General features: G+C 33.4%; 1 protein-coding gene across 1 annotated transcript in view; it reads left to right on the top strand.

Moving 5' to 3' along the window:
• Positions 1 to 5,897: 5,897 nt before the first annotated feature.
• Positions 5,898 to 16,935, top strand: part of LOC131849380 (neutral ceramidase) — a 31,434-nt gene continuing 20,396 nt past the window's right edge. The window contains exon 1 of the mRNA XM_059199448.1: positions 5,898 to 6,213. The gene's annotated coding sequence lies outside the window, so the exon portion shown is untranslated. The remainder of the gene's footprint in view (positions 6,214 to 16,935) is intronic.

Below are 16,935 nucleotides of genomic sequence, written 5' to 3'. Positions count from 1 at the left end.
TAAAATTTAAGGAATGAATTTTAATGAAATGATTAGTTCTAAGAAAGTTTGAAGACGGTCGCTCAGGACTTTTAGGCTCTTACGGAATGGTGTTCCTAGCCGGCCAGTATCTACCGCCGTATAGACGTGCCGGAGTACTCCGATTCGTTTTAACCTGAACCGAACCCCGGTCGCAAATAATTTTGACTGTTATCAATATTTGTCAAATGACGAATATGACATTTTAGAAAAACATCACAATTTTGCCATTATCTCGTGCACATCGTGCGCCGGCCGCCCGCTCTCCGGCCGACTGATAAAGAGAGCGCGACGGGCGACGCGCCACTATAGCGAACGTAAAAAACCGGCCTGTAATTTTTGTCCATAATTGTTAATTAGGATAGTCCTCAGTTCGGTATTCCAGTGTTTCACGGTTCGAGTAAGAGATTCCTAGGTTAAAGTGATTTAGTATTTAGGGTGTACGTCATTTTTTACGAGAGGACGCTACGGGAGCCGGCGCGGGGTGCGTGGCTGCCCCCCTCGTACCCCATTCCCCCGTCTCCCCCTGCCCCTCCCCTCCCCCGCCCCCCTCGCCGCCCGCGAGCGTGGCCTCGTTCGATTTGCCGCGCGGCGTGCTTCCTCGCGCCCCGGCCCCCGCGCCCGTGCCTCGCCCCCACGCCGGCCCCGTACCACGGTACGCCAACGCGCTCCTTCGCGTGGAAAATCACCCGTTGTGCGCGATACATCGCCGCTTCGCGTCCGTCGACGGGCCGAGCGGCAGCGGGCGCGGCGGGCGTCCGGTCACTAGACGCCGCTAGTAACACGAGTGTTTTTGATACTTGTCGTTGAATCTGTCTGTTTTCACTCGGTTCAGTCTCTCTCGGGGCGCCGGTGTTGTTCGACAGCCGCGTGGATGCATTGTATATCGATAATTTTTTAACCTTTCGCCGGCCCCCGGGAGAGACCGCGAGATGTTTAGGAGAGCATTTGGCGGATTGTTCCATTGGCGATCGAATACCAAAGGGAGCAATATGTATTTTGTTTAGAAAAATTGACATTGAAATGAATAAAATTAACTTATGAGTAAATCCTATCGTCCCGCCTTTTCATTTTGTGGTAAGAATGAGCTGTCGCATATTGTGTACGCTGTACGACTTATGTGAATACCTTAGTACGATTTTATTTATTTGTGATGTTGAACACTATTGATTTTCTACAATGGACGAAATGTAAATACAACCGATTTTAAGTAAAACGTTATTTTGTTTTCAAGCTTATTTATTTGTCCCTCGATGATCCTATGCAAAAAAAAACCAACGCCAATTTAATATAGAGGCGATAGTAATAATTTTAAAGATAGCGTTATAAAAATAAATATGGCGCCATTTGCATGTGGCGCAATTGCTACGGTTACGTTCACACTGGTAAGCAAAATGTAAGACCAAAAATAATAAGCAAATGAAATACAGACAGGTGTTACCTTCATGTGCCTGGTATATATATAGAATAAGGATACCATATAGCTGTCTGTTCATGAGACTTTCCTACGTTTCTTCATTCATTTTCATAAAGCACACCCGACTGTCTATCAGTACTTGTATGTCTGGCTATGTTTTTGTGTAGTCTGATATTGATTTACCTTACGACAGAGTTCTAGAAAACTCTACCGGTAATAACTTACAATATAGAGAGAACTAGTTATACCTAATATTTTAATCTACGTAATTCTTCGTGTCTTTGCAGTTTACATACGGTTACGGTTATGGTTTTTCTTAGTATATCCAATACTGTCGTTAACACAGAAATACATTTTTAAAGTTATCGTATATACAGTATTTTTTTAAAAAGTGTGGTTGATCTTATATAATTACGAATGTATCTGCCGCTGGCCCGCCATCGTTTAAGTACATTTCAATACAGTATCTAATTGTCATAATTATTAAATTATAAAATATTTTATACTACAAGCGTTTGGCAGCCGCTAGTTATTATATGCCGGCATAGCTGGCGTTAAGATTATATCTCTGACCTAGTACAGTACGGGATTAAGTCAAAATTTACAAATTTAGAAATTATACTTTAAAGCAAAAGCTTCAGAGTTGACTTTCATAAATTTGTAGTTTTTTTTGGTATTCCGGTGTTCCGGTGTGTGATATATATAAATACATTATAATATATATTGAATCTAAATATAGAAGTGAAAAACCTGAAAAAGCACTATTTAGTTAGTGATAAGACATAACTATTATTATCAGTTGTGGGGAAAAGATTAAATGATATAAAACGTTCTCGCTGATTATTCTGATTGATTGAAAATATTATCATACTAATATTATAAGGTCGACAGCGTGTCTGTATGTTGTTACCTTTTTAGAACTAACTTACTGTCTGAATAGATTTTAATGGAATTTGACGTAATAATAGATTGGGTCATTCATAGGTTATCATTACATAGTAGGTATAAAACAAAGCCGCTGTCGCTGTCTGCCCGTCCTTATGTATGCTCAACTCTTTAAAACTACACAACGGATTTTGAAGCGGTTTTTTAATAGATAGAGTGATTCAAGAGGAAGGTTTATATATATAATACATGTACACTCGTGCGAAGCCAGAGTGTGTAGCTAGTATTTAATAAAAAAGCAAACTGGAAAGGGATCAATAAGATGATAGAAGTTTGTGCAATTGAACAACTACGATAGTTTTAATATTCGTATTGAAAGTAACAGTATGCGAAGATTTCAAGAAGTCATTTCCAATTATACATAGAAATTTAGTTAGATATGAAGTACCTACTTATGATCACGATTGCATCATCTACCTAAAAAATCACTGCATAATTTTCATATCGCGTTTCAACAACGCGAACCTTTATTATCTTAGTGACCGTTGGTGTAAGCTGAAGGGGTTCGTATCAGGTATTAAATTAGGGAGACGGTAAATTGTATGAGACACCCTACTTCCGTCGGCAGCAACTAAGTAATATCGCATATTCAAGTTTACGAAATAATAATAATTATTATGCTCGAAGACTTATTAAAACTACAATAGTGTACATAGTAGTAGTGTGTTCCTCTGTATAGATACAAATAACGGTATAAAAATTGTTATCTTTATGCATGCAACTTTACTAACGTGTGAACTCCTCGATACTATACTAGCGACATCTAGTGAACGGCATTTAAAAAGTAAAGATGACGCTGTGGTAGCTTTTACTTCACGTTACTTTTAGTTCATCGTTTTAATGTAGATGGCGTTGTCGAATGATTTGGCGCTTTTTTTAAACTCCATTCGATTATCAAATTGTAAAAAAATAAGACACGCGAAGCATCAATGCTTATTCTGCTCAAAGTTATTTTTTGCGGATGATTATTGCTGGTGTCGACCTATATTTAAAGACGCTATTATTCAATACACTAACAAAAACCGGCGAATAAAAGGTGCAAAGTGTATTACATAAGCAATTAACAGCTAAAGAGTGAACTTCTGGCTCAATTGTGATAATTCACACGCGTCGGTGTTTCAATAGGTTTAAATACAAGCACAAGTAAAGCCATCCACATTAATAAGTAGTACTGTAAACAACTTACACAGCGACATCTAATTCCAAACGAAGAGATTTTTTTTTAAATACTATGGTAGACAATCGAAACCTCTATAAATATGATGTATATATTTTTTATAAATATATACAAAAACACTGAGACTAATAAAATAGATATATCTATTTTATGCTCATTATACTCATGAAATTTTTATATTGTGCGGTTTGAACTGAACACGAAATAATTCGAAACAAACTTTGGGCGTTAAATCGCATGCAACTATGCTTTCCCGCGAGACCAATCAACAAAAAGATATTTTAAATAGTTTTTCACTTTTGAATTTAACAATAAAAAACATGAAACTTAATCCCAAATATTTTAAGCAATGAAATTTCGCTTTATATAAAACCCAATACGTATGTTAGCATATACCTAATTACTCAGCATCTATATACTTCCTACTATGCACTAAAATACAACACACCAATTGTATGCTGTTATTATCAACATTCTAAATGATTATCCGGGAACTACGACATGAATTGACTACATAAGGCGCTACAGTGCATATTTATTGCGAATAATTGTCTATACACACTATACTGGCAATTTGACTCTCTTACAAATATTTTTTTATATACTCTATGGTATTGAAGTAGTATGCGTGTTATAAATTATAATATAATTCATTATTAGTCTAATTTTATACAAACACAGGAAAATATTAATATTAGAAGATAAATTTACTGCATAAAAATGCTTGTGTTTCTATATTCAAAATATTTATTACTGTATCGATCATATGTGTACTCTGTTTACATTAGTAAGCTGTGCAACTATGCTTTCCCGCGAGACCAATCAACAAAAAGATATTTTAAATAGTTTTTCACTTTTGAATTTAACAATAAAAAACATGAAACTTAATCCAAATAGAATATATTTTCAAACCGTTTCCCAAAAGTAAATATATCCAGAAAGACGGTTTCTGAAATAAATAAAAATATTTAGTTATTTTTACAAATAAGAAATTAAGACAACTTTATTTTTAAATAATTAATAACAATGGAATGGTATACAAATGAAAGCGGAAATCCTCGCTTAAGGATTCATTCATGACGTTAGAATTATTTTAATAATGAAATTAATAGTCTACTATATACTACTGTAATATTATGATATCTGTGGTCCTACTTAAAAAAATATTTTAAATATTTTACTACCTAGTTTAAAGCAGAATGCTATATAATCTGGTATACATAAGACCTAATTATATATCTAGTATATATAAGACCTAAAATAATATTAAATAGTTCGTACGTTCAAAACTTGTTAATGCGAAATAATGTCCAACAATAGGTACTCCTTCAAAACTATTTTTATACATTTCAGGAATGTTTTAAAAGCCAAAGGAGAAATACATCGATGTAAAAGAAAGATGTCTCAAGCCGCTCGGTCGATTTGTTGTTGAGACCAACTACTTTTTTTATTTTGAGACCCGTGCTCAATAATGGACTGACGATTTGTAGAGTTTCACTGTGAATAGGTATACCTACCTATATTCAAAACATTTCTTACAAAGTAGGTAAAAGTTGGACTCCTTATTCCTTTCCAGAAGCTGTCTTCTCAGATGTTCCTATAAACAGTTTGGGGTACAGACGCAAAAGTTTTTGGATTATCAAACACTGCAGGAAACTATAGAAGAAAACCAGGAATTTAAAATAATTTGGCCACAACTGTAAAACTTGAATCCACAAATATTGCAATGCATGAAGAACCGTAAGCATCACAGTGTATTATTTTGTAGTATCGGAGGTGCTTTTTTCTATGGGATATGGATATGTCAATTATCATGAGACATATAGATATAGCATCTTGTTTGTTATTCCAATGCGCTTAAAGTAAGAAAGAGTAAGGACCTAAAATGTACTTGTCAATTAATCTTAGAGTTTAATAGAGAACAATTAAAATGATAGCGATGATTTATTAAAGTAATATTATTTACATAGAATCAACGTTCGGATTATTACTTTAATCTTAAGTAGGTATTGCTTTCACATAACAGAAAACTAGAACTGTGCCCCTAACAAAACATGAACTAAATACTTAGGTACGGTACGTCGCACGTACACCTAACTAGCAATCATTCAACAAAGCAACAAAGGATTTAAGAGGCTAAATTGTATACAATGGCCCTTCTAAACATTACAGTTGAACGTCCTTATTATTTAAATTAGTAGGATAATAATGTTGGATCAAATGATTGTCACAAATAGCTAAGAGCGCATGGCCGATTCTGCATTCAGACAGTGTATGACTGAAGATAATTTATTTTAGTTCGCTCTGAACCACGTATGCAGGCATACGCCTTGTTGAATTGACTTTTACACGAATTAAAAATCGCGCGAAAACTTTATAAATTGAACACATCTGCATGCGATACAATGAATAATTCGAAAATAATTGAACCGCACCAGAACGCATGTTATTCATTTTTAGCGGCAAAATGTGACATTTAAATGAGCAAATATCACTAGTTCGTGAAGTGTTTGTTTATAGAAGTTTATTGAACTCGTGATTGATTTCTCTTTTTATTTATAGAAATGGAAACAATGTCAATATCATAGATTTATGTATTAAAAATTAAGTCGTTTCTATTTATGTGAAAACACAATTGTGTCCAGTGATTATTTAGGTAAGACAAATTTTATATTGAATAGATAAATTAATCATCCGATAATTTTGAGATATTTATTTTTTTGGGATGTAATACTTGTGTGAATGTGTATTTAATGAACAATTAAGGATTTAAAAAAAAAATTCACGGGTTAATCGGAGGTATAATACGACTACCTTAATAAAAATATATATTGATATACTAATTATATACTTATATAAAAATGTATTTATACATTTTCACAAGATATAAAAATTTTTAAAGTCCTTAATGTTTTATTAAATAATAATTGTCGAGTATTAAATCCATAATAAAAAATTAAATATAGGAAGGAATTTGTACATTTCTTATTCTTATTTGGCTATTATAATAAATAGATATACTTTGTTATTGAAATAACCGATACTAGTGATCAATAACAGTGATCGTCAACCATTGGGTCAGTCAGATTTATATTATGCTAACGATTTACAATTATTACCGATTTAAAAAAAAGTTGGTTATCATTTCGACAAATATATTTTTTGGGTGTAGTACCGAAAACAAATTTCTCCCACGTTTCTATGTCAATTTGTTTAACATGATTTCACTAAAATCACAGATCTAAAATATAAATCAGCTTGAGAGCGTCGTATCGTAGTATAGTGGATTATTTATCCCGACTTACAAAAACAAGGTCGTACGTTCCAGTCTCAGTTGTAGGGATTGGTCTGATCTATGCAAATCGTCCGTGTGCATTTATTGATATAAAAGTAAAAGATATTTTTTTTATAAAACAGACGTATGTCTGTTTATTACGTAAACAGACAAAAAAATAAAAACATATTTTATTTTTAATTATATATTTATAATATACTTTTATATGCATTTAGTGAAAAGCTATTCATTTGAAATTACAAAGACATTACAATTTTTTATCTAAGTCTATGTCTAAATGTTTCTAATATATTATTTTTATAATTTTGCTCAGTTCGGTAGTTCGTATTCATAAAAAATCGTATGCCTGTAATATTGTTCAAATAACTTTTGTTCAAAAGAGCTGCAGCCGTGCCGTTCATTGTACCTATGACCATTCACCGCGGTTGAACCTGCTTTTTTTGGGAGTACTCTAATTCTCTTGGCCGCAGCTGGCAAGTTTACTGGATATAAAGTTCTATATATACAAATATAACTAAAAATATACTAGTTAGTAGGGCTAAAAATAATTTTATTTTAAAATAGATTATCCTATTATTACATCTTATATATTAAATTCTTGTGTCACAGTTTTCGTTCCATACTTCTCCGAAACGGCTTGACGGATTCTCATGAAATTTTGTGAGCGTATTGAGTAAGTCTGAGAATCCGCCAACATCTATTTTTCATCCACCTAAATGTTAGGGGTAGTCCACCCCTAATTATTATTTTTTATTTTAAGGCAAAACAACGTTTGCTGGGTCAGCTAGTATTATTATATATGTCTACTGTTATATTCTAATCTACGACCTCGGTGGTTTAGCGGTGGAGCACACCGCCTTAGTTCTGATGGTCGTGGATTCAGTTCCGGTATAAACACTAGTATTCATGAGTGTATTTTTATTGGTATTTTTATGTATATCATGTCGTACGATTTGAATTCTTTGATTGACAAACATTTGAATTCTTCTGCATTGGGCTGAGTGTTTCTTAGGTACATCATGTATTTATAATAACAAAATCAGTTCCCTTTATGTTATTATAGGTATACTTAGAACGGATCATCATCATTTCAGCCTGTATTTGTCCATTGTTGGATACCTTTCCACCATGTGCAATCTTCCGCCTTCCGCATCCGTCCACTCTTTTTTTTTTTATACTACTATGGTGGCAAACAAGCACACGGCCCATCTGATGGTAAATGGTTATGGCCTATGGACACCTGAAGCATCAGGGGTGTCACGTGCGCGTTGCCGACCAAACTCTTGGCCACATCTTGATATGAATCAGATATGTATATACATATATATTGTTTCAATTTCTTATTTAATTCGTAATTATCGTTATAAATATGTATTAACATCCTGTACATCATGCTATTGAATATCATTGGCTCAATACCATTCAACATTCGAGCGATTCATTTTATGGTTGGAGGGCATTATGCATTAATTCCAATTGAAATTATAATAATGAAGCAACTATTAATAATACTCTGATGTAAAACTTTTGTGTTTTTTTTTAAGTATATACATCATTATCACCTATTATTTGACTTACCGGCCTCTGGCATTTCTCCCAACTATAGTTGGGAGAATTCTCGATAACTCGAGTTAACTCGAATACAATATCATCAGCGGACTAAAATTCTAACCATATGTAAACCAACTTTGCGTGACTGATGGTCGGTGGTTGGTAGTACTTTTATCTATACATATAAATAAAATTAGAATGTCTGTTTGTAATATTGAAATAACCGTTTTTTACTACATGCATATGAATATCAATACAGTACATACACCAAAATATATTTTTTACCATTTTTTTACTTTGACACTCCAATTTTATTTTATACAGATTATAGAATCTAAATCATACTTTTTTTTTATATTATAATCATATTTTTTATTATTTTTTAAATGCAAAGATCTTTTTGTTTGCCGGGTCAGCTGTAAATAAATAAAATTTTAGTTGCATCGGAATTTTTAAGTAGTTTAAAAAGGACGTAAGAAATATTAGGCAATCTAACAAAGTATGCGTTTTAAAGTTGTTTACCTTGCGATGAAATGAAACGAGCGGCTAACCAGTCGAGTTGTTACTGTGTGGTATCTACTAGTGTGGAGTAATATGGAGTAATATTTAGACGGCCTTGGTTACTTCGGACCCTACTTCCGATGGTCGCAGGTTCGATCGATCTCTTACGGCTTAAGCGTTATTACTGACTGAATTATGCCTGTTAGTGACAATTTATTCAATTTAAGCATATTTTGATGCTCACTGTTACACAAGTTACCATAGATATCACCTGTGGTAACTCGTATTGTACGGAAACTAAACATCCTTCAAAGAATAAGTTTAATTTGGATTATGAAAGATATTATGTTTTTCGATAAATGAACTATTTGACAGTGGCAGTTGCAAACCGAGTTGTAGAGTTTGCAACAGTGGTTGTCAGAAAATAAGAAACCACCGCAACTCATCACCGCAATTTTCAGAGGTAGCTTATCATACCTTTTATTATTTAATTTTCATCTATAAAAATAATGAAAATCCTTAAATCCAACCTCATCCCATCATACATACCTTTCTTTTCAAATCTTTGACTAATAATTTCATTTTAATCTACAAAAATAACGAAAATCCTTAATTCCAACCTCATCCTATCATAGAAGAAATTATAATTTCTTTGACTTGTAGAAGAAATTATAATTTCGTTTTTTTAAATGTTTATTTTATATTTTCAAATAATAAGAATTAAAACAGCTAAACAAGAAAACCATATTATTCAAAAATAACGAAAATCCTTAATTCCAACCTCATCCTATGATACCTTTCTTTATCATCTTTAACACGCACACGAGATAACTATTACATTTTCATCTATAAAAATAACGAAAATCCTTAAATCCAACCTCATCCCATCATACATACCTTTCTTTGTCATCTTTGACTTGTAGAAGAAATTATAATTTCATTTTAATCTACAAAAATAACGAAAATCCTTAATTCCAACCTCATCCTATGATACCTTTCTTCATCATCTTTGACACGCAAAAGAGATTATTATTACATTTTCATCCACAAAAAAATCTTGCATGATGAATTTGAATATTTACGAAATTCGGTCAAAGTCATCTTTCTGCGTGTGTCGGTGTCAAAGTAGCAAGCTGTTTTTTACTATAATGTTGTGTTACCATGCATCACCACAGTGGCTGTTACATTCAGACTTATGTCAACATTTCTGTCTTGTTATTGCCTTATGATGAAGAAAGTAAAGCAGTGTCAACTGTACACACACATTTTTGAAGTTTCAGGGTATAATACATCTATTAAACCCTTTAAATTAACCCTATTGCTAGCACTGTATCATATCATATCCTCATATCATATCTAGACATATGAATTGAAATAACAAGGTATAACAAATATTGTAATTTACTGACATAGTTTATAAGTTGTTTACTAATATAATATGGATGGATATACGAAATAAATAAAAAAATAAATATTAACATGGCCGTCACCAAAAAACTTAGTGTCAATTTATATTTATAATAATGATTCTTTTTGCTATCGGTGTTACCATCACTGGAGTCAGAAATGTTAAACATACAAAGATTTTGGTGTTACCTAGATTTCAACTATCGACCTTAAGTACTAGAATAGGAGTAGCAAAACACTTTGTTAGCTACTAAATGTTTTACTTAATAAGTATAAAGAAATTTAGTCTTACAAACAAACATATTTTCATGAATATATTTCTATTGTGTGGAGATTGAATCCGCCACCGTTACAAGATGAGGCAACGTGTCAAATCTCTGTACCACCAAGGGCGTCAAGAATGAATATTCAAACGGGGCGTTTGGACATTTTTTTTATTATAATTTTGTTTGTTGGAGGTTGTTCCTTGTTTTATTGCAACATAGTGCATTCAGCCATTTGAACTTTTTTTACAAAACAAACGTTTTAACATGCAACAATGTCACAGAAACCCAAATGTTAAACTAAAGTCGAATCCTATTCACATTTTATCACCTTTTTGTGTATTTAAAGCTGGTGGTATGTCTATTTATTTAATGTCATTATTAACTACTCATGTTCATGCTAGTTTCAGTAGAAGCTAGTAAGTAATACTACTTTTAATATTATCGTCCAGATCAGCTGGTTACTTTAGTTGAAAAGATCAGGAAGGAAACCCGCCTGGTACATCATTAATATATCTATATTCTGTATAAATAATATTAAATTATATAATATATAAGCAGAGTTTGTGCTATCGATAGGTACTAGATAACTAGTATAAATACTTAGATTTTTTTTATAAATATATATTAATATACATAGAAAATACCACAATACAAACAATCATATTCATGAATACAAATGTTTATCGGAGGAATCAAACTCCAGAAAAATCCGTCGTAAGTTCTGCGGTAGGTATGCTAAGCCGGTAGACCACAGCTATTAATAATATTTGTAGATACTCATAACCACATATTGTACAAACATATAGTATACAAAAAAACCTTCGGACTAATGCAGACATAACAAGTATTATCAATATTTGTATTATCCGAGAATTGAATCCGCTGTCATTGGAAGGTGAAACGTGATATCCTGATATATGTACGTATTAACAATGACTATGATTTTATGGGCCCCGCCGCCGCGCCGTCGGACTACGCAGAGAAAAGTATCATAACAGAGGTAAGATACAGAACTATGTCTCCAAACGATCTGCTGTAATATTTCAATGGATGGGAACTTCTAGTGCAGCCCTCAGATTAGAGTCGTATCTATCTGGGAAGAGATGAAATTTATCCTCTCCACAACTCTTCTATTTTATATAATCTAATTCTATTTTTATAGTGAGCCACCTACCTTTCTCTTGTTCAAAACTTCTTTGTTTTCTGTAATGATTACTTTGAGCACCTTATCGCTCTTGTTGTTGTCTTGTTTGTTTGGCTTGTTGTTTGGTTGCTTTGGTTGTCTGTAAGAGATTGCTATGAGCGATAAGGCTGCCTTTTATTAGTATAGTTTTCTATTAGGTTCTGTTTTTGTAAATATTTTTTTTGTTTTTTTTATTCACAATTATAATTATTCTTGGTATATTTTAATTACAGATTACCATTCGATTATATCCCGTAGGTGCGCTGAAATAAGGTGTAATTATAGCAATTCACATACATTGCATTACTTTGTGAAGGTTTATAACATTAGATTTTTTTCGGGCTACTCAAATGCTGTTGGCCGCAGCTGGCCTTTACAGCTTCACCGGACGATAAGGGGCGAGTGCATGGCACTGCACGGCGGCTGAAAGCCAACTCCCGCCTGATGGATACGACTTTATTCTGAGGGCACCGCTAGGGGTTCGAGCCTCGGTTCAGGCCGTTGTAATTTCGATCCCCATTTGAATTGGCGGCGTAGTAGAGCCGAGTGTGTTAAATACGCACGTACATATGTCGTACAACGGTTTTCAATACACTTCATATAATAAATAAAATTGGAGTGTCTGTTTTTACCGACCGACGACCGATTTTAACAGGACTTTTATTGGCAAGGTAGCTGATGTAATAAGGAGTAACTTAGGCTACTTTTATTTTAGAAAAGTAAAGATAAATTTCATGTGGACCAAGTCTGTCCATAAAACTGTGATGCACACTGTTGCATTCCCGTCGTTTTACTTTCTTTTAATCAGCGCGCTGCTTACTGGCTGGCGAGCAGTGGTTAGTTCGAAATTTGATAAAAATCATTACAACAAAAAGAAACATAATACTTTACTATATGCGTTTATAACGCACGCGTGTTTTATGAACTGCTTTATATATAGAAAACCGGTGAAATTAAAACACTTTACGAGCAAGTCTGTTGAAAAATCCATAAAAATATGTTCTATGTATTTTTAAAGTCCACAGTTACGCTTTAACATGTAATTGGTAAATAACGATAATTATCACAACGCGGTATTAGTAACTTTTAATGTCAGCTAATAATGTTAATTGGAGGAGTTTTCCTAACACATAAACACTCATACATATAGTACACGTTTCGACTTGTAAAATGTGAACTTACAAGGATTGTTTAAAAGAGCAACACACAAGTTTCTTGCTTATTCTTCTTGTGATGAGACAGATTTACGAATGAGCGGTAGATTTAAAAAAATGTTGACTATTCAAAGGTGCTTAAATGAAGTTTATTTGAATAAATGATTTTCTATTCTACTCTCTATATACAATTTTTACTTTATATGCTTTTAACAAATTTAATAAAATAATCAAGCATTTACTGCAGGACGGTGTTATTATTGTTTATAATAAGAAAGAAATCATATTTAAATCAATTAAGAAAAAAATAATAAATGGGTATAATGTGAGGGAATTTTAATAACGTGAACTGATGACTCCATTGCTATCGGTGTACCATGTGTGAACGAAGGACTGTATATATATATAGTGCTGGTAGATATAATTACGCAAACACGGGTTTTAGGAAGAAATAATATAATTTTATGTACAAAAGTATAATAGATAGCAGAACCAGAATGACAATGACATACATCTTTTTATATATACTTAAAATAATTGATAAAATGCATAAATAATATACAAAGAGGTTTTTTTTATGGATGATAATGGAATGGTGCACCCGCCTGCGCTAACGGTTTACGCTGGCTACCAGTGGATGAACATGGTCAGGTCAGTTAGCCCATTGTGATAAATTCATCAGTAATTTATCACGTTGGTTTTCAGGAGGAAACACGTGGAGGTCATCCTGACATGGTACATTGCTAGCAATTGGGTCATCAGTCCACATTACTAACAATCACCTTTCCCCCCTATTCAAAGAAGTGCGTTGTGCACACCATGTCAGGTTGACCTTCACGCGGTTCCTCCTGGAAATGTTAAATTCATGGTGAATTTACCACGATGGGCTAACTGACCTGAGCTCATACAATATTATTTACATGATCTATAAAATATGTGGTCAGTACAGTCAGTAACAGTATGCATTTGAATTTTTATATATTTATTGATAACCTTTGTCAGTCTGTACGCAGTGATCAAAACACTGTCCGTATACAGTACGTTGCAATAACGGGTAATGATGAAAGTGCAATGAGAACGCGGCAGTTTCTATTGTGAAATTGTGCAGCTTCCTATATATTCTCATATTTTACTGTATGCTGTTCGGAATGTCTATATGTAAATAAATGAACTGCGAATGGACAGAAAACACATTTGCTTCCTTTGTCTCTCATTAGTATTATTATTGTATCTAAAAGTGTAATGGGTGAAAACTGTGATTGGTACAGTTTATGCTGTAAATAATATAAATGATGTAGTGGAGTGACTTGAAACAGTCAAGCTCGCTATAAACTTCAAACTTGTGGCGGCGTGGTGGGTCGGGTCGATGTACTCCCTCTAATATGGTTGAGTGAAATGATGGCTGGCTCATTCGTCATACTCGTGAACGGGTGCTGCTTGTGGGGACTGGTCTATTCAGGTTGCGAAAACTGATTAGATTTTTAGGTTTTTTTTTTCAACAGCATATGCTGGTGGTCCCTCTATTCTCCCAAATCTGTATTAATGTAATAATGTACATTTAAAAAAATACGAACTGAGTTTCTTGTCAGTTCTTCTCATCTCGAAATTATTCCGAACTGACGGTAGATTTGACATATCATAAGAGTCTGTAATAAATAGACCTACATGAATACCTAAAGATATTTAGAATTTTTGATTTTTTTTAAAGGCAATAAGTAATATAGTAATATATTATATTAATAGGTATTATAAACGCGAAAGTTAGTGAGTATGGATGCATATTTGTAACTCTTTCACGCAAAAACTACTGAACGGGTTTTGATGAAACTTTACAGCAATATAGCGTATACATCTGAATAACAAATAGGCTACAAATTTCATGCGGATGAAACCGCGGGCACAGCTAGTATGGTAATAATATTAACACACCCACATAATTCACAGAACGTCATCTAGTTCCAACGAAACAAATCTTGTGTTATGGGTAGGTACTAGTCAACTGATAGAGATACTTAGATATATTTTTTGTAAATACGTACATAATATACATACAAAACACCCAGACCGATACAAATAATCATGAATTATATATATTTATACCGTGCGTGGAATCGAACCCGCGACCATCGAAAGGCGTTGTAAACCGCTGGACCACCGGGGTCGTACGAGTATGGGTGTTTCTTTCATTTGCAAGTTTGCAACCAAGATATCATTGACCGCTCACGTCATTTAATATTACAAGCCTATATTATTACCTTTCGTAATATTACGCCATGCAGATTGCAATGGAATATACTACATATTTTCCATTGCAGACCAGGTGGGGACGTGAACTTGTATAATGGAAAATATTGGCCTGTTCTTAATTTTATTGTAAGTAGCTTTGACGTGGTCTAGTGTTTTGAGTAGTCATGCTCACTAAAATGTCCAGACATGTGGCGGCGTGGTGGGTCGCGTCATTGGGCTCTTATTAAGTGTTTAACCAGTTGGTTATATATTCATATTTTCGAGCGCACACACTTAAACTTAAAAATGTAAAGTAATAATAAAATTATTTAAAAGTGATGGCTAGCTCATCCGTCATACTCGTGAACGGGTGCTGCTTGTAGGGCTCAGAGCGTAAGATTTGCTTTTCATCCCGTTTCTCAACATACGCTTGGGCTTCTGGTCTTAAAGATAATAACTGCTAAGTCTAATCACTATGATTTCCTCTTATTAATTGTTTAACCAGTTGGTTATATATTCAATATTTTTTCTATTTGAGTATTTAATAGAATTAGTGCTAATTGGTGGTTTGTATTCACACACTTATACTTAAAAATGTAAAGTAATAATAAAATTATTTAAAAGAGCAACACGCTAGTTTCTTGCTCGTTCTTCTTGTGATGAGACAGCTTTCCGAAGAGCGGTAGATTAAAAAAATGTGATGACTATTCAAAAGTGCTTCAATGTAAGTTTATTTGAATAAATGATTTTCTATTCTATTCTATTTATTAAGAGTGTCGGCGCAGTCTATACAGAGGTGAATTTAAATGTTGAAAACAGAATAAAACTTTTATATATATATGATGATGAACATTATTTTTGATTTTGATTGACACACCAAAAACTCACATGAGATTCCTTAAACAGACTTAAATATTTATAAAACGATGTTTAATATAAAATATCTCTTTTATAATGCAAATGTTTGTACTTTCGTAATTGGATATATTCCATAACTGGCTGTATCCGCGACTTCGCCCGCGTGGAATTTAACTTAATTAGAGAATTTTTCTAAAATAAAAGTGGCCTAAGTTACTCCTTATTACATCAGCTACGAAAATCCGTCGGAACAAAAAGACAGACAAAAATTGTAAAAAATATTATTTTGGTATATATACCGTATTTATATTCATGTGCATGTAGTAAAAAATGGATATTTTAATATTACAAAGAGACGTACATAGATAGATGAACAAAGGTATTATTACATATTGCCATATATTATAGTATATATATATATATATATATATATATATATTTATGCATGTATAGAAATCGCCATTGTGTAGTATTAAATGACTCATAGAATAGTCATAGTTCTAGGTACTTTGTCTTTATATCACAATACATCTAAATCTTATTTATTGTAACTCCATAATTTACAGCTAGTTAGCTAGTTTGTAATATACATATAGAAGTTCAAACGGAGATCGAAATTACGACGGCCAATAAATAATTTCTATATTACCATAAGTCCTTCCGCGGCTTTGGAGTGCCACCTGCACTCGCACCCTATCGTCCGGTGAAGCTGTAAAGGCCAGCTACGGCATTAGTAGTCTAAAAAAAAGCATGCGCACGGGTAGGCGTGAGTCGTATGTATGTATATATTATATATATAAAAATCTGCACTTGCTATTTTTTTAAATGGGATGTTTGGGCATTGTCTGTGACCCTGTATGCTGTATATATCTATTTAAAAATTAGGGACCTAGGGACTAATAAATAGGGACCTCGAGGGACAGAGATTGAAGGATAT

Source organism: Achroia grisella, unplaced genomic scaffold (genome assembly GCF_030625045.1).
Source record: "Achroia grisella isolate CSIRO2021 unplaced genomic scaffold, CSIRO_AGI_Agris_v1 utg642, whole genome shotgun sequence".
Lineage (NCBI taxonomy): Eukaryota > Metazoa > Arthropoda > Insecta > Lepidoptera > Pyralidae > Achroia > Achroia grisella.
This window is presented reverse-complemented; position numbering and strand designations above follow the sequence as displayed.